The sequence below is a fragment of the Amblyomma maculatum genome, chromosome 8 (assembly GCF_055883805.1).
Source record: "Amblyomma maculatum isolate TAMU_Amacu chromosome 8, ASM5588380v1, whole genome shotgun sequence".
NCBI classification, from domain to species: Eukaryota; Metazoa; Arthropoda; class Arachnida; order Ixodida; family Ixodidae; genus Amblyomma; species Amblyomma maculatum.
In genome coordinates, this window is record NC_139351.1 from 104,471,219 (window position 1) to 104,490,950 (window position 19,732).

General features: G+C 45.1%; 1 protein-coding gene and 1 long non-coding RNA gene across 3 annotated transcripts in view; one reads left to right on the top strand and one right to left on the bottom strand.

Annotated features, from left to right (window-relative positions):
- Positions 1 to 19,732, bottom strand: part of LOC146182080 (uncharacterized) — a 133,995-nt gene that overhangs the window by 59,671 nt on the left and 54,592 nt on the right. Inside the window, exon 4 of one of the 2 annotated variants that reach the window (XR_014700330.1) lies at positions 14,263 to 14,579. The exons of the other annotated variant lie outside the window; for it this stretch is intronic. This is a non-coding gene — a long non-coding RNA (uncharacterized LOC146182080). Of the gene's footprint in view, positions 1 to 14,262; positions 14,580 to 19,732 lie in introns of those variants that run through there. 2 annotated transcript variants of the gene reach the window in all.
- The window catches only part of LOC146182081 (inactive phospholipase C-like protein 1), a 114,852-nt gene that overhangs the window by 43,825 nt on the left and 51,295 nt on the right, over positions 1 to 19,732 (top strand). The window lies entirely within an intron of this gene.

Sequence of the window (19,732 nt, forward strand, 5' to 3'; positions counted from 1 at the left end):
CCGCAAGCCTCATTATGACGAATCGCCTTCCTGCAGCGACAGTTCTATAGTCTCCTTGTGTTTATGCGCGCGCGCGCGTGCTTGAACGCGGACCATGTACTTGCACGCACAAACACGCCAGTAGAGAAACAAGCGCACAAATAAGGTATATTTCAGACTAAACATATGGTTCCGCGCACGCGCGCGCGGTTGTATTTGTGGCATACGCGCGTGCGTGTGTAATTGCTTGCTTGTGCTTGTAATGAGTGACGCAGCAGTTCCGCTTCGCTCTCCCGCCTAATCCGGCCGCGCAGTAACGTGCAGTATAGCGCGAGCTGTGGCCGTTGCGATGCCATGGAAAGCGCGACGGTATACAGCTTTCCACGTGCTTAATGATATCGCGCGAGCGTCGACTGCCGGCGCTGCCTCACCGGAAGGCGAAGGAGGAAATAAAGCACAGTGAGAGCGAGGGCACGCCCACAATTCCTACTGCTGGAGGTAGCTCCACCTGGTGAGCCGCTCTGATTAATGCGAAGCGACCCTGTCATGGAAGTTATGCATCGGAGCCCCAAGAAGTTGCGACTAATTGCTTTTCCCGCTGCATATATAGTGCCGGCGATACCTAAAATAGCATACATATGCGATCAATGATAGCATGCCCGAGAAATCTCGATCTGACGAGGAGCGTCGGCACCACGACATTGATTTAGGCGTAAGGGAGGAATAATAATAATAACAATAATCAATCAAACTTTATTTAATGTGCGCAGGAACAACCATGTGGTCTTCGCGCTGCAGCACAAATAATGATAATTATAATGATAATAATAATGATTTATTATTATTATTATTATTATTATTATTATTATTATTATTATTATTATTATTATTATTATTATTATTATTATTATTATTATTATTATTTTATACGAGAGCCGGTGCATATTGATTTGCTTTGTAAGCGCATGGCGGGGCTTGGGTGGACGCTGACGAGTACGATCCTTCCCTTACGCCTAAATCAATGTAGTGGTGCCGACGCTCCTCGTCAGTTCGAGATTTCTTGGGCTTGAAGAAAAGCTAGTCCTGATGCAGGGTTCGAATCCGGGACCTCTGCCTGTCCAGGACGGCCGCCCTGCTAATTGAGTTAATCCAGAAAACTAACAGATCAGATAGTATTGCGAGACCGAATTGACGAAGAGCCCTAACTGGGAACGGTGTTGTTCAAGAGTTTAGGGGAATCTAGCAAAGCAGAGAAGATTTGCACAAATGGAATAATTATTTATTAACCGTTGAACGGTACTTTCAAACGCAACCAGGGCCTGCCTTCGTGCTTGGAACGTTACGCGCTTACGCCAATTCAGAGCCATACACACACAGTAGATTCAACAAGGTTGACGACTGAGCAAGTTGGTAAAGGTTCATATTTAACCAGCCAAAGGACGAACACAGGGAAGAAGAGGACAGGACAAGGCTGGACTAGCAACTGAATGTTTATTGAACAGAATAAAAAAACGAAGACTCGTTCCGAAAAGCACGCGTCTGTGTCTCGTCCTTTGGCTGGTTAAATATGCACACAGTAGATTCAACACGAAGAAAAAAAAGAAAACGAAAGCGCTCTCAGAACTCGGTGACGACACTTGCTTCGCGGGGACTGCTTCGCACGATGCAGGACAGCCAAGAACACATCACTCTCTCCAGCAACATGACCGAAGCGCATGCTCTATCCCGATCTCCGCTCTGTTTCGCTTCGACACAGCTGCACAGATGAACACTAGCACGTTATTATTAAGAACCTGGAAGGTTGTACAAAGCCATTCGAACGTGACGCGTAATGCCTCCTCATGACCACTGACGTGCGTTTGAGTGATAACGTAGCCTGATAATATGTCAGTTGGCTGTCGAGCAAGGGCGCGAACCAGTCCAAAATGGCGAGGCTGTATACCTTCTAAGGCGCTGTCTTGTTTTAATAAGACGGGAGCTTCTGCCGAAAACCAAGGCGCTGTATCACAGAGTACGGTACACATACACGCTGGAAGTCTGAGCTGCGCGCCTATTGGGCCACGTTAACGTATCATATTAATTGGTGCGTGTCCTACGGGCGACGGGTTCTACGTACTAAAACCCCTACCTCTTCTTCTCCTGCATACGCACGAGACTGATTACGCTAATTAGGACTGATTGGCTGAATAGCTTCTGTTTTCCCCGTGTTGCCGATACGCCTCGTAGACAGTGTGTGAGGGAGAACTGAGGTGAGGGGGAAGGCGACCAAAGGCACAGACGAAATCGCATGCAAGACTGATGGAGAGCGGCGAGCGTGAAGAGGCCAGGCCTAGCTCCGAATGCCTCGTAATGGCTTGCTAATTGGAGCGAAATACCTGAATGGCACTCCAGGCTGTCTGTCTCTCTCTCTCTCTGAAAAAGTAGAAAGGAAGCACCTCTGCGATAATAGCAACTAATTTAACTTTTCACTTCCCCCGTGGATTGCATTTATCTATATATATATATATATATATATATATATATATATATATATATATATATATATATATATATATATATATATATATATATATATGAAGGAAAGAAGCCAACAGTCGGCGAGGCCAAAGAAAGCGTTGGGGATGATACTTTATGTCTTTTTTTTTTAATGTTTACTTGGATAATCACGGAAATTAGTAGTGTAATCTGTTTAGGGGAAAGATAATTAAACACAAAGTAGAAGAAAAAACAACGTGCCGATGGTGGGAGCCGAACTCACGATATTCGGAAGCCACGCGATATTCGGAGGTCGTGGGTTCGGCTCCCACCATCGGCACGTTGTTTTTTTTCTTCTACTTTGTGTTTAATTATCTTTCCCCTAAACAGATTACACTACTAATTTCCGTGATTATCCAAGTAAACATTAAAAAAAAAGAAAAAAAAAAAGACAAAGTATCATCCCCAACGCTTTCTTTGGCCTCGCCGACTGTTGGCTTCTTTCCTTCATGTATTATAACGAGCACCCTCATTTCCCCTTAATTGATCTGCTTGTAGCTTACGAGGGTCTCGGTTCTGGCAGTCTTGAAGCCATAGGTAGCGTAAGAGGGTTCTAGCACAGCTTTCGCCCTCGCTCTTGATCACGTTCTACGTGACGCTGGCGGTAACAAAGGACGTTCCACGTCCGCCGCTTTGGCTGAGGGTGGCGCTGGTGAACACTCTCAAGGTTCGTATACAGACAACATAAATACCCAAGCAAGTAGCAGGGGGGACAGCGGCCGATGTAGCTCAGTTGGTAGAGCACCGGACGCGATATTCGGAGGTCGTGGGTTCGGCTCCCACCATCGGCACGTTGTTTTTTCTTCTACTTTGTGTTTAATTATCTTTCCCCTAAACAGATTACACTACTAATTTCCGTGATTATCCAAGTAAACATTAAAAAAAAAAAAGACAAAGTATCATCCCCAACGCTTTCTTTGGCCTCGCCGACTGTTGGCTTCTTTCCTTCATGTATTATAACGAGCACCCTCATTTCCCCTTAATTGATCTGCTTATATATATATATATATATATATATATATATATATATATATATATATATATATATATATATATATATATATATAAATAGGGTGTCCCAGCTAACTTGGACCAAGATTTCTAAAAATACGGTTAGCCCTAGCACAGTGCAACCAATTCAGAGCTGTTCACAGTCGCCTATGCTAACCTACACTATTTATTCATTCAATAAAATTAATTAATTAGTGAAGAATAATTAGTTATATTTGTAAATATTGGCTTGAGAGAAAAAGTGTGAATGCAAAAGTTGCAGATCTTATCGAAAAACTTCCGCTTGCTTCCATGTGGTGGCAGTTTTCCAACCGTTCGTAGTACAGCGTTCGGGGTGGTGTCACACAACTTTTCGTTCTGTATAGCATACATCTGCTAGTAAAGGTAGTAAGCTAGCTCGCAAAAGGAATTCAAATCGACGACATATGTGTCCCCGATTGCGTGTCTACAAACCATTATGCCTCCAATCACGGCTCCCAGGTGCCACGTGAAGCACGGCAGTCTACGTCGAATACGCAAACACACACGAAGAATACTATACCAGCATAAATAATTTTAATTTGTGTCGAAAGCATAACACGAAAACAGTTCGCTCGCGAGATGCTTTCGCATTCATACACGTTAAGGAGCTTTAAGTGTGTCTCCCGAATTTTTACTAGCTACAAAGGTATAGCGACTATAGACATGCACATATCTGTAGCAGTTAAAAACATAACCATTCATATTGCGTAAACTGGTTACGTAGGTAACATTATTTACTTGTCGTGATGTCCACCAAAGCTGTTAATGCTACACCGCTGATATCATCTTATTACGTCACAATTCTTATTTGTTTCTTTTCTGACAATTATTCGCGGCATACCCTAAGCACATGGTTTAGTGGGAATATAATCCGTTCACATTCCTGTGCACCTACTTTCAAGTTATATTGGGATCTACGCCGACCTGCGCAGAGCTAGGTACCCAAATTCTTAATTCCTTATTTCTGGTAGAGAATAAAAGGGGAGGGAAGAGATGGTAGGAGTGTTCGGCTTATACGAGGCTAAATATGGTAGTCTCTTCTACCCGATTTCGACACCTCCGCAGTGCGTCGCGCCCATGCTCCCGCATGGTTCGTGACGGCGACACATCAGATCACAGCGCTGAGCATGAGCGTCGAGGTATCGGGAGCGCGTGTGTCGCATGTGCCTCTCGCATGCAGGCGCCTTGCGAAAGATGACCCCGTCAGCGAATAACCTATCGGTGACCAGCGTCTCGAGACTGTACCGCAAAGCCACTCGCTACATTGCGTGAGAGAAGGTTCGCACATAACCTGACGCAACTCGGTGATCTCGGAGTTGAAGCTCGCCTGACCTCTGTCGCAACGACGCTCGATCTCTTCCAAATGCGGTTCGCTGTTCCCTGTATCTGAATTGATGCCCATACTTGACTTGCTTACAGGGTAGTTACCACGCAAGGTAATCGTTACTGAGAAAATCGCTAATAAGATCAAGACAGCCTCAGACAGCAAACAGCCAAAGCACTGCATGCATAAGACTCCCGGGAAGACCATTCGACAGTGGACCATGATTAAACTCTCCGCTAGTCACACTGAGCCATTCTATGTCTCACCTTTCCCTCCCTCTCTTACATGTATGGGCTTACTTGGCCTGCAGTATTCCCCAAATATATAAAAAAAAAAATCGGCAGACACACTTCAGACTGCTTACGTGTGAGAATGTGAAAACGCTTTGCTGGTATTGTGAGCTATGAATGTGCGTAATGTCAGTACAAACTATGCTCCCTGCCATACGTTGCTTTGTAAAAAGTTCAGTCATTTTACGACTAACCAATTCATGCCCAGCAATGCACTTCTCCTGCCAGCTACCACCTTCCAAATGCATGCTCGTGAGGAAACCCGTGACGTATGCTGTCCAAATTCAAAGGAGCGCAATAGATGTAAAACCTAGCTTTAAATAAGCCGAATACGAACATGCCTGCTTGACCACAATTTGGCAGCTCCCGTCAATTCGGTCATGACATGTGGGCTTGTGACGTCACACAAACAACCGACCAAAAGTGCGAAGCCATGTCACCTGTCAACTACCACCTGCCAGGGGCATGCTTGTGACGTTTGCGCCATGGTCACCACCGCCTCCGGCTCTTGTTCCAATGGGACATATAATGCTTTCGCACTAAAAATAAGAAAAAATATTAATCTTCAAACTCTGCATTCGATAAAACCACTTTCTTCGAGCCTACGCGCTCGGGACTGGGGTAAAACTCGTTGTGAGCTTAGCTTCGCCGTAGCACCATCTGTTTTGAAGTCTAACTACATAGGCTAAATCTTTCCTCATTCAGATACGTGAGACTAAAATCCGAGGCCCAAATCTTACACGCACTGCTTGTTCGCATCGGTTTATCTGCATCGGCAATGGGTGAGAGTGTAAAGTCATTAAATTCGACGGGTGCTTTCGAAAAGTGGGCCTAATTAAAAGAGTGCCTAATGCGCCCGAATGCTTAAACCAAAAACAATAACAAAGACAGAAACGGAAAAGCTCTTAATCTCATTTGGTTTTTCCCTTTATCTATCTGTCGATCTTGAGTGAGTGACAAGGTCGGCCGGAAATCACGAGAATGTGCACGGGGTGGAGAAGGGCGAAGGAGGCGAAGGAGGGCAATTAAGAGGAGAAAAAAAAAAACGTCAACAGATGAAACGGGCAGATAATGGCACACAAGCGAGGTTGAACTCATTGTTCTCTGCAATTGGGTCATTTGCTTCTTTCAGCGTCTTTTCTTTCGCCCTATCGGGACTGCGTAGCAAATGAGAAAAGAAAGTTGTCGCTGCGAACTGAGCGAATAAAAAATAAATATTAAAAAAAAAAACGGCAGGCCAGACTAGATTCTCGGCTTCTTGCGAGAGCACTAAGTACACGTGAAAAATTGTGCTACCGATTTAGATGTCGCCAGTGATTTATGACATGGTCGAGACAACCTTGGAAGAATCGAGCTTTTCGGGCAAGTTTCAAGTCTGCGCCGAGCGCTGCGACTTAAAAAGAAATGTGACTTTAATGCGATATAATTTGAAAGGAACTTAGTTCGTATTTCTATCTAGTGTGGCCAAGACATTGCTACATTGTTTTTCTTTCGACTGTTTTATGAAAATGAGTTTGAGAAAGGCTTACGTAACAACTGGGTTCAACTTCGTTTTTTTTTTTCTTTTCTTTCTTTCTTTCTTTCTTTCTTTCTTTCTTTCTTTCTTTCTTTCTTTCTTTCTTTCTTTCTTTCTTTCTTTTATTTTCACGAAGGATGTATACGTATGCACATGAGCGGAACGTAATGTCGTCAGTTTCAGAGGCACGGACTGAATTCTAAAGGGATGTCTTGTAACACAACCAGAGCTTCGAGTTCAGGACAGTGCACTTTAGTATAGTAACTGAATGGTCGTGGGCGGAGCACAATCGACTGTCATTCGTTCGCAACCGCAGTAACTATTCGCAACCGCAGTAGAACACACAAAGGCACAGTAGAATCATGAAACGTCGCAAGCACAAGCGCCTAATAAAGATATGCGAGACATTACTTCACACAACACGTCGATCAATGAAACGTGTTTGACCAGCAGTTCGTATCCAATCTTTGCTAGTGTATTGGGGATAATATTCTAAAGCAGTCATCAGATGCTCAACCGGAGCTCACTCGGTCAGACTGGTCAGTGCCGGGGTTGCAGTCAAGAACGAACCGTTACAAAACTTCACGAAATTAACACTGGGAAGAGGAGGACTGCTGGGGGCAACGTAAATTTATCTGGTTCCATATACGTTCCACTTATAACTGGAACTTATGTGGAACGAGATTAAGAGTGTACCAAAAGCTCGACAGGGGTCAAGTGGATGCAGCTAGCACAGAACCGGGTTAAGTGGAGAAATATGGGAGAGGCCTTCGCCCTGAAGTGGGTATAGTCAGGCTGACGATTATTATTATTATTATTATTATTATTATTATTATTATTATTATTATTATTATTATTATTATTATTATTATTATTATTATGGTGGTGGTGGTGGTGATGATGATGATGATGATGATGATGATGAAAAGCTCGACAAGTAGTCTGGCAAGAGCAGGTCAACCACGGGCAGCAAGCAGAGCTGCATCTTTGAACGGAAGCTAGGCTCGTTTGAGAGACTGCTCCGGCACTATGGTGTCATTAGATTTGCCAAATACCAATGATGCTAATGAAATGAATTTCCGCAAGAGAACATTAGGAATCTTTTCCCCTTAATTCTTGCGAAAAGCTCGCCTTCTGTCGTGAACCACGAGACGAGCGGCCGGTATCGCGTAAATGGCAAAATTCAAACCATCGCATTGTCGAAACGGCTGGGTGGTGGTCCACCAGAGAGCGCATGCTCGCCGATTTGGTAGCGCGATAACAAGGTTATACGCCGCATGCTACCCCGAGTGCAGTTGATGGTCTTCCGTTCTGCTTTTGACAAAATGCAGTAATGGCGCCGTAGCCAGCTGCAGCGGCATCTTGTATACGGTCTACCAACTGATTTGCAACGGAGCCTAGCAACTGCTCAGCACAGTGCGACGAATTTATCGCACAATAAAAATAATAATAAACAGCACTCCGTTCAATTAACCTTGGCGTTGTTGGGGGCCACAAGAAATTCAGGCTGGAGAAGGAAAGGCGGGTGGGGTGCTCCTTAAGGTCGCCACCAGAATACACGCCGGCTCTTGAGTTATCAAGGAAGTCTCTAATCGGTTCCGCTTCCTAATCACGTCCGACTCCTCAACAAAGGGTCAACGCTCACGCCTTCGCTATCTTTCCGGCCACTCGAGCTATATCTGGAACCCCGGCTGTCAGCTGCTACAGATGTGTCCTCGGCATCACAGGAACAGAACGGCATGCGAAAGTTTCAGTGGCGTATTCCGATTGTGCACGGCACGTTCCCCATAAACCGTGGAACCAGTATTGATACTGTATTCACAGTGTGCGGTCCTACATCAGACCAGCTTATTTCCAACACAATCTAAATTTGTACCGATTATTTGTGTGGCCTGTAATTTCCGTGGGGAGGTGCTACCAGGCAGCATAAATCATTGGTTAAATATAGGAATTCGTTGGTAATGTGTTGGCCATGGTGTATAGGGCCGGACATTGCTGGCACAGTACCAATACTGGGTTCATGGTTCGTGCTGCCTGGGTAACGACAGTTTTCTAGCGCTTAACAGTGCGCGTGTTCGACGCAGTCAGAGAAAAAAAAAAAAGATGAAAAAAGAACACATTTCGCTTCGGCTCGCTTTCCTGCGCCACGTTCTGTTTATACGCAGGTTCGCGCACGATCCGACCTCCCTTCGATCCATGGCAGCTGCTACTTGGCATTCCCTGAGAGTTCGCGCGAAACCAGCACTAACGTGCACGGTCGAAGAAGCGTTCTAGTAGCCTTCTGTGCCGTCATGTACGTCTCCTTTTCTAACGTTGCCTCCTTTCTTTAACCCACGTTCCTTTATGATACTATCATACAGTCCCTGAACGGCTTTGACCGTCTGATCCATAGTTATAGCTGGTGTCCTGATTCAAGCTTCCACAACAATGCGCACTTTTGGGCGAGATAAAGCAGACGCTGCAATACCTTCCCGGTCAAGGTTCTAATCACTCCGGGACCACGCGGAGAGGATAACGGGGTGCATGTGCCACAGCTCGCAGAATAGGAAGACTCCGTCTCACGGGTTATTCTGGACGTGGGCCAAAGATAGAAGCACGCGAAAACACCGCGGGCGAGCTTTGTCGTTAGTTTCGCCGCTACGCACCCTGTTACGTATATAGCTCCGCAGCTGCCAGTTTCGTTCACCTGTATTCACGCTCCGTGCGCACGTCCCCGGTATGCATGCTACGTCATCAGCCACGTCACAGCCTTGTCTGCTGTCTCGCCTTTTGCGGTCCTCGGTGCGTCCCGCTACGTTATAGTTTTCTATTCTCTACTTTTGTATGCGCAGGCACTTCCTTTGTGCACGCGTGCCCATCAAATGCTGGTATCCACGTAAGAAATTAGCAAACTGATTTCACAAATGGCCGCTCCACTATCTCTCTTGTTCTATGTATGCAGTACATAAGCTCCGACCAAGAATATAAAACGCAAAAAAAAAAAAAATCTGCCAACGCAACACCCCAAATTTAGATTCCTCGCATCCTGAAGATGCGAGTTGAGGGACGTCTCAGTGGGAGGTTTCAGATTCATCTCGATGATGTTACTGCGGCTCTTTATGGCGCCGGTGTATCTGTGAGAACCGAAGGTTTTACATTTCAAAGCAGCTGAAATGCGATCGGGTGTCGAAACCCGCAATCTCGTTCCCAGGTTGCAGAGAGCACCATGGGGCTCTCATCATGGGATGCATCATGGGATGCATTACATTAGCCATCGCAGCGCATGCGAGCATAAATGGCGGCACACGACCGCGCCAAAGTTCTGGGTTCTGATTCAGACTCGATAATGATGAACCAATGGAAGCTCAGTTATCAATCTATGGGCCAACAGAAACGCAATGAACTACATATGGCAATACAAAAGTACAGTATTCGCTGGTGTAAAATAAACAGAAAATGCGTTTCTTTGACGCCAATTTGACTGCGAGAGGGACGTAAGCATTCTCGTCCATTTATTATAAGCCACGATAAGCATCGAACCTTTTCGCTCATGTCTCCGGACGACACTGGTTACCTGCAATCAAGATTCAGCCCAATTCAAAAGAATATAATTTTTAATGACGATTGTAAAATTCTGGAGTGATTACTTCGGTAACAAGCTGACTATAAGCTCAGGCACCGAATTTACAACAGCAGCTCTGACGTCCTGGTTATGAAGTGCAAAATTAAAAGAAGCTAATGAAAATAACGACAAACAATGATAGCAGTAAACACTGGAGACAAACAAGAATGTACAAAACGCATACTTGAACACAAGGCAAAGCGCGTCATGCACATTAAAATACTTTCAGTATACATGCACCGTCTTTGCCATAAGTACCAGGCTGCATGGTTTGCTTCTCGCTCGTATTCTAAAGCCAACATGCATTGCCAGATGATCACAACTTGTTAAGAATCGAGGACAGGAGCTCACCTTTACTTTGCGCAGATTTACTGCTGCAGAAGTGGTACGAATTCTCTACTACCTGATTGATAAGCGGAACACGCAGCTTGATTCAACTAAGGAGGAGGAATCAACGTTTATTGATTCAACTAAGCTGTGTAAGCTAAAAACCGGGCATGCTAGTCTATGCTTCACGAGCGATTGTTCTGTACCTTCGATCTGTACGTGTATTTGAGTCGTGGTCCTGTCTTTTCCCTTCACACCTTCACAGTATCCTTTCAGCGCGCATTTTCTGTAAAATAAAAATGGCGATTTCAACCGTGATGTCTTTCTCGTGAGACGTCTTTTGTCCATAACCCATTTGGCCCTCGCAACCTAGACCTTGCCTAGTGAAATCTTCTGCGCATGCTCGAGCGGTAACATAAAAGCCCTTTTGCGTACGCCTGAGCACTGGTAAAAAAAAAAAAAAAAAAAAAAAAAAAACACGACCAAAGTGAAGTAAAGAGTGTAATCTCTCGTTTGACTTTTTTTTTTTTTGCTTTCGCTTCAATACATCCCCTACTAGTACTCGAAAAACGGGGGAACTGTAGAGCACAAAAAAAAAAAACGAGTAATATCGCATTTCTAAATAATATTCTTTGCGCGCACAATACATTTTGTAGTCGGAAAGGCTAGAAAGAAAAATGGTAACCGGCGTATACGTGAGTGGCTTTCTGCGAGCGCTAAAAGTACAGTGGCTAGAATGATAAAGTGTGATTACCGCCAAGCGGCGCCTATGGGGAGCATTGAAGCCGCCTGGTGATGCTTCCGCTAGGTGGCGCACCTTCTCGCTTACACGTCAGGTCGGCGCATGAAACGCGTGTTTGAACCCTGGAGTGCGCACGGGATGTGGGCGCTTTGCGTTGTTTTTGGGGGCAAATTCTGCCTCACGGTGTATGATGAGCCGGCAACAAAGTCATTGTTTTGTACCTCGTTACAAAACCGAGTACAAATCGTACTAGATATAGTTGTTCGGTGTGCGAAATTGTTGAAAGGCGCAACGCTGCTGTTTTGCGAGCTGCTTTGGAAAATAATTACCATCACGTCAGCTTTGACACGTTATTTATGGCACAACTGCTATGTTAATGATAGAACGAGCGTGGGTGGCCCCTTTGTACGGCGTATTCCGGACCATTTTTCTGATTGTGCCTTGATATGCATGTGTCAAAAACCGTTTCAAGGAAAATTTCAACACCACTTAGGAAGCCAGGTGCACAGACTACATCATTCGAAGGCTTATTCCAGTCCAGAATTGTTTTAGGGAAAAATGAAAACTTAAATACATTATTGCGGCATTGATAACTGAATCTTTTTCATGTTGTCTCGAATACCGGTACAATCATTGTAAATGCTGTACAAGAACTTCAGTCAGCAGATTTTTCTACGGGTTGCTAAAGTCTTCCAACCAATACGGTCGCGAAGTTCAGAGCTCTTGACACAAAAGTGATAACTGCCAGTTATTTAAATAACGCCACTGAAGAACTGAAAAAAAAAAAAATGGCGGTAATTTAGAAATTTTCCCAATGCTTTAGCGCCTGCTAATCAATTATAAAATGAAATTTGTTGTGCAGCAGAGGTGTTTTTTCTTGTCTCACAGAAGAAAAACAGCCAAATTAAGCAGCCCAGGCAAAATGAGTAGCGAAGCAAGACAGTAACTGCAAAAACAAAATTACTACTATCCCCAAGTGATTCTTCAGATGCTCACCTATCTATTCAGAAAACAAAAAATTCACGGTAAAAAAAATTCAGGGGTGGTTTACTAGCATGGATATACATGCAATGTTTACAGCTCATGCTTAGAAAAGTATTGCCTCCTGTAGCTTTGTTATGCCATGCCTTGTCACGTTTAGCTAAGTACTTAATTAGGTCTCCTTAATCCTAATGAAAACACAAGGAACTATTTAACGTCTTTAGTGCCACTGTGTCATATAGCATGAAGCCAACGACCGTCGATCAAAGCGCAGCTTGAATGACTGGCAGCTTAATACGTGAAAAAAAAAAAGAAAAAAAAAACTGGGTACCGAAATTGCGGAGTGGTCTATCTAGCACTGTGGCCAGCAAAGTTAATCTTTTTACCTCGGCCAGTGTCTGGTGGCAGTTACTGGCGGCAAGTGTTTCTTGGAGTGATTGCTCAAAGGAGGTTTTAAAGCCACCCCGGCGAAGTCCCGCTTAGAATGCTGGTTGTAATTCTTCCGCTTAAAAATGGCCGCTGCATAGAATAATAAAATTACATCGGCATGACTTAGATAGTTGACAAATAAATAAAGATGCTGTGTAAAAGTGGAGGTCGCAGTAAGAGCAGAAAGTATGCATCGGATCTTGAAGGGATGTCTCAAACGTGGCTGATTAACCGCGCGGCGAGCAGACGACACGCAGTGAGCGGACGTGTAAGCGTTTGTCAACGCCCCCTGGATCTCCCGCTCCGTAGCATCACGGAAGGGCTTCAGAGTCGGTAGCGCGGTCTGCACACTTCCCTATTCTAGCCACTGTACTAAAAGGTCGCCCCAAGTCCCCGAAAAGTTCCATAGAGGTCCCACCATGAACATCTCACTCGTTTTCTTGGTTACATTTTTTTTCTCACAACGTTCGCGCTCTTTTCCGGTCAATATGACACTCGCGTCAGTTCCCCCCCACCCCTCCCCCACCTCCCTCTTACCCTTATTTCAGTACACGGAAACCAAAGAGGACAGGGCTAGAGCACTATAACAGGGCGAAGGAAAATGTCAAAGTGTACGTCATATGAGCAACAAAAAAAAAAAAAAAAGCAGCAAGCAGGAGGGATAGGAGGGGGTTCCTCGTAAAACTCGGCGCGACGTTATAAGAGCAGCATGCTGCATATCCTAACGCAAAAAGCGGGGTCGAGGGGGGGGGGGGGGCAGTATATTCGTTCCGCGGAGTTGTCGTGCGATATTAGCTTTCCTTTTCTACGGGCTTACTTGATGCCGCTGAGCGCGCGGAAAAGCCATCCAGCAGCTCAGCGAGCTCTCACAAAAGAAGCTCTTTGTAAGGCAATCATTTTCAATATGCTTTTGTTGAAAATGGAGGAAAAGCGCGATGAAAGTTTCGTTCTTTAACTTCCTTCTTTTCTCATCTTTCGTTTCTAGGAGGAAACGCGAACCACGGTAATTTACTGAGGTGAGCCAGTGCTTTGCGAAACTCAGCAGAGTCCATGGTAGAAAACCGATCACCATGAATTTTTTCAAAAACTGCAGAAGTTTTCGGATCGTAGCGCCACACGCGGCAGCAAAATGAACTACTCAAAAGTATTTAAAGTTAAGCTAAAGCAGTCACCTCACCTCGGATAACGGTGCGCTTCCGTAGGTGGTTGCGGTTCGTGCATGCAATATATGGAAACAAGAGATCACGTCCTTATCAGGCATATTCTGATCTATTTCTTACGAGATGTTTATCACTGCTCATCGATTGCTGCACAGATCTGAGACGCCTTCGGGGATAGGCATCTTCCGAGAACTAACAGTAAGTAACACTGTAGGACAGTGCCTGTGAAGCGTAGTGACAGGGAGTGATTTAATTTGGAAGCGAATGTAATATTCGTCACAGTACACAGAGGCGTTACGTATTACTGACTAAACATAACTTTAATCTGATTCAATTACATCTGTGGTTTAGGGCCGGGGTTTCTTTACTGGAACGGTTGAACAGACTAAACCGTTGCAAAAAAGGAAAAGGAAAATAAACTGGAAATTCAATTCCTGTACCCGGAAGTAATAGGACGCGTGATATGGCTAGACATTACACCTGGGATCCATTCTATTCCTGCTATTGCAAGCCCATATCTATCTCCGCGCATACTTGTCTTCGGGCAGTGCTTTTTCCTAACAGCAGCGTGCAATACGCCGGGCGGCAGTAGGTGCTCCGAGGTCAAGCTTGTGCGTTAGTCTGCGATGCACCGTAACACTGCAGAGAGAAGGCTCTTGCAACCTGCAAAGGAAGCATTCTGTTGCATTCTGGTTCTCATCGACCCTTGACGAGCTCTGAAATAAGGCTGCAGTTTAAATAGCTACTTCTAAAAAAAAAAAAAACATGGAAGGGGGGGGGGGGTGATTATGCTTCTCCAGGAGGATTTCTTTCTGAGCTAGTTGGTGGACCATGATTGTAGGAGACACAACCAACGAATAAAGCAACACAGAAAGGAATGCACGTACACAAGTTGCCTTCTGTACGTGCTCAGAGCAGGAGGTATTTCAGGGTGACATATCATGTACCGTCGTTAGTTTTTCCAATTCCCGCGGTATCTCCGCTTTTGCACACGACTGCGCGTCTTGTGTCATTTAAAACACCACAAGGTTTCCTTCTGTGTTTAGCGGTGCGATTAGTTTTGCATTGCCAACGTTCCAAATCTCTCGAAGCTGATTAAAACTTTCATCCCTCACCCTTTAAGAAGATATTGAAAAGTTCTAGGGCGCCCCGCCGTCCTGCTCAAGTAGCTTATGCTGAGCATTCTTTACGAAACCTTTGTTCACAGGACTGCACAGCTTGCAAAGAAGCGCGCCTGTTCTGATGGGGAGCTCATCTTTTCCCCCTTACATCCACCTCCGTTTCCGTCTCACCATTTTGATGCCAACAGTCTCTTAGAGGCAAAAGTTTGTCAATGTGCCTTTGCGATTTATGGTCCAAAACGAACACAGTTGTCCTTCTAATCGTTCAACGCACTTGTGCGTATCGAATATTGTTTTGTCATCGCCCGACGCGTACAGCGCTATCCTTGTAACCATTTGATGTGTGCAAAATTGTCGCTGTATAACTCACGCGCATACAACTCTTTTCACGGCCTCGCAACGGATACATAACTGAGGTAGAAGTGCTACCTTGTTAGTTCTTGAGCTTAATTAAACATTGCGCTCTGTTCGTGCTTTGTCCTTGTCATTTGCGCTGCTTCGTTAGCGTGCTTAACAACTGCTCTTCTGTCTAATGCAAATAGAACGGGCCGTCTAACTGTCTGATGCGGGAAAAGATATATACCCTCCGAACAGTCTAATTAGCATAAGAAGCCGCCCCATTTCAATATTTGATGACATGAGCTCCCTTCCGTACACGTGAACTGTGCGCCTATGCGGACGATCTGGGCTTTTGGCGTCGTCCAAACGACCTCTCCGCACTCGGCGTCGCAGAGTGCAGCAACGCGTGGCCGCTCAGAGGGAACCGCTTTGCTGATAATTAAACGGCCCATCGCAACCAATTTCTAAAATGAGGTCTCGCTTGCCCCTCTCGGGAAGAGCGGCCGTTTGCATTAAATGAGCGTTGGGCCGAACGCTATTTACACGCAGCGCTTCGCGTCTCCTCTTGATCTCGCTTATATCTAGGCGCAGCACCGTGCTTCGCACGAAGCGTATACAGCAATAGCACTTTTCATAAAGCGAGAGCGCATCCGCAGATGACGAAACATACAACTGGGGCAAGTTAGGCGGCTAAAGAAGCACTTGTGCCGGTTGCCAGATACAGCTGATTTTCATAAAGCACCATCACATTCGTAAGCTACCGCGTTCCCTCTTTATTAATGTTCCACTTCTCTATACAATGAATAAACGATCAAGCACACAAATAGATGCCATTGCGGCATATGCGCATCGAGGAAAGATATCGTGCGTGAAAATATCCCGGATCAGCTCGTTGATGATCTCTCTCGTTGTGACCTTTGGAACGGCATTCTAAGCGGCCTTCCGGAAAATCCAGCGTCGGCGTTGAGAGCGAGAAACCCCGTAGCTCATATAGTTGGCATATTGACACTGGCAGGTCGGCCAGTTTGTGACGTCACGATACGACACCGCACTGCCATCCCGGCCTTAGATAGAAACCCACCGGTACCCTGGAATCTCTGGTCAGACATGCTACTCAAATCAAATCATTAGCATACATAACTTTTGTCCGTCCTAAACTAGAATATGCTTCATCAATATGGGATCCCCACCAGTCTAACCTTTCTTTAACCTTAGAATAAATGAAAGTTATAGCACGATTTGTATCTTTTCTGATTATTCATACTACACTAGTGTGTCTGCTTTAGAATCTAGAACCAATTTACCTAGCCTTGAAACCCGACGGTCAATTTCTCGATTGTGCCTCTTTCATATGTTTTATCATTCATCTTTAGGAGAATCAGTCATATCACCTGCTTATCGCCTCTCAAGCCGTATTAATCACTATAAGACCGTCTACGCCCCCTCCGCGAGAACTCATTCTTGATCTTTTTTTCGTCACGTCATCCCGGGACTGGAATGATCTACCACAGGACGCCGTGCATCATATCAACGCCGTCCATTTTAAGAACGCTATCAAGACCATTGTTGTTTAACTCTCATGCCCATCTGAAGTATCAAATAAATAAATAAATAAATAAATAAATAAATAAATAAATAAATAAATAAATAAATAAATAAATAAATAAATAAATAAATAAATAAATAAATAAGCCATGCAGGCGCGCTCATATGGCTTGGTTAAAGCGGATCTATATATTGTTACATGGCGGTAAGCAAGAAGACGGCACAACATGACGATAGGGTGAAGGATGAATTAATGGCTGGCCTGGCGCAAGGGCTCCTTTCGCAACATTGCTGATCTTCTTCTTCGCAACACTTCCCGCGGGGCCACCGAGCGATCGTCCCGATCGGTTGGTTGAAGGCGGTGGTGACGTGACGATGAGGATGTTCAAGAAAAGATAGAAGAGAATGATGCGCTTGCCACCACGATGATGTTTGGGTGATCCGCCTCCCCCGGAGCTCTTCAGTCATCAGCCACCAAAGCATCCATGGGACCGACGGCTCGAGACCGCGTCGGGCGGCTGGGCGGGGCGGGGGTTGCGTGTTTCTGTCTTTCGGTTCTTCCGGTCCGTCGGGTCTCTCCTCTGATCTGGGCCGGCTTGCACGATAAAGTCCGAGCTAAGTCCAGACTGAAATGGTGTCTTTAGAAAGACCAAGCTTATTTAAGACAGCTCGTGTTCCGAACGTCGAACGCTTCGGATTCATGTTCACCAGAGTGGCTTCCCAGAACGGTCTCAGCAACCACTTGGGGCATTTTTCCTCGTAACACAATCTTAAGCCGCAAAAAGCAATGGCACGGATTTTACACAACGTAAAATTGACGGAATGTGTACATCTTACAGCAAGGACAGTGCTAGCGCATCCCTGTATTTCCCTAATTTCTCTACTTAGACACCTGGCGTCCTTGTGTCTTAACCAAGACAGCACTAGAGTCGTAATCATACAAGCGACTTATTCAAGTCAGGACTGAAGCCCAGTCTTGACTCCAGTCTTAAGCGGCCATGCTAGTGGCCTATTCTTTAGACTCCAGTTAAGTCTGGACTTAGCTAAGACAGTCTTAAGATTATTTTGTGCAAGCGGGCCCTGGTCTCTGGTCAATTCGCGTGTGCGCCTTGTCTTCAGATCCGGGCTGGGGGCTGGGCGGTGGTAGTTGCGGCTGGTCGGGTCTGGGCAAGAAGGGTTGGAGCAAAGCTGCGCGGCGATATCCCAGAGCTCTCTGTCAATGGTCCCGGCGTAGGAATGGCACAACATGGCGACAGGATGAACGATGATTTAATGGCTGGCCTAACGCGAGGGCTCCTCTCGTGCCACTGCCGATCTTCTTTTTTGCAACAATATATCGGATAGTCTAAATCACAGCTTACGGAGGTATGGTAATGAAATTGCGCAAGATTACAGGGGCAGAAAAATAACGGACGAATTTTTAGGCGAGTAGCTAAGTGCATGTGCGCAAACAAGGATAAGCAAGAGAGGTCGGCAGACGGTAGTCATAAAAATTCTTCTTCTTCTTCTTCCTCTTCTTCTTCTTCTTCTTCTTCTTCTTCTTCTTCTTCTTCTTCTTCTTCTTCTTCTTCTTCTTCTTCTTCTTCTTCTTCTTCTTCTTCTTCTTCTTCTTCTTCTTCCTTGATATTTGGCACATACCCACCAAGGGGGATTGGCCAGGGTTCAGTGTGGACTGCCAAATGTCCTACACAAACTGAGTTAGTGTATTAAAGTAATTGACAACTAAACAAAAACATAAGATGTAAGATCACAAAAGTTATTGAATGAAAAAATATGAAGCATATAAAAATTGCAGCCCCATACCTTTAAATTTCGTTTTTTTTTTTTTTTTCTTCTAAGTAGCTTTCGACAGAACACTTCGCCGCACGATAATGGCCGAGACGGCATCTGCGCAGCAGTCGACAGCCGAAACAAGTGCTGACCTCTGTAAGCCGTAGGTGAATGCCCTGATGCACTTTTATGGCGTCAACGTCGGGTTAAGTATACCGCGTAGCAGTACTGACGTCATCGCAATTATTCATCGCCTACTGAGTTTGAAAGCGCGTTAAAGAACCCCAGGAAATGTAAATGAACCCACAGACGTCACCCACAAATGACACGTCTCACAGTGCCGTTCCTTCAGGCTTCACATATAAAAAATAATAATAATAATGATAAGTATAGTTAAGTACAAAATCTACCAGTAATTTCCGAGAAAACGCCGAACTTAAGACTCCTACAGGAATGCGTTCCTTTTTCTTAGTAGCGATTACTGTCTCAATAAATAACAGGGATGAGTGCATCAATGCAGAATACGGTTCGCTGAATGAAGTCAAGAAAATTCTACGGGGTCGTGTCTCCGAGCGGAACTTGCTCTTCATGGACAAGATTGTGGGAGAAGCTTACCGCGCACAGAGGGACATGCGTCGATAAGCGTCTTCTTCCCTTGCTAGAGTGGTCACAGAAAGTCCATGTACTGTCTTTGCCAAAAGTAAACAGGCTGCAAGGTTTCCATCTCAACCGCGTTTGGAGCTTTTGATCTATTTCAAAAGGCAAAAAATGGTCTTTACAGACAAGAGTGATGGGCTTTTTTTTCCGCACAGGTGATTAATAATTTGGCATGTCCTATAAAATGCTTAACTACGGGGCTAAGGAGCCAACCAAGATCCGTGTAACTCGTGCTATGGTCTTTCCAGTTGTGATGTATGGATGACAGAGTTTAACTGTGAAGAAGGCTGACCGCCGAAGAATTGACGCGTTTGACTTGTGGTGCTGGCGGAGACTCTTGAGAGTTCCTTGGACGGCCAGAAGATCAAGTCAGTCGATATTGTC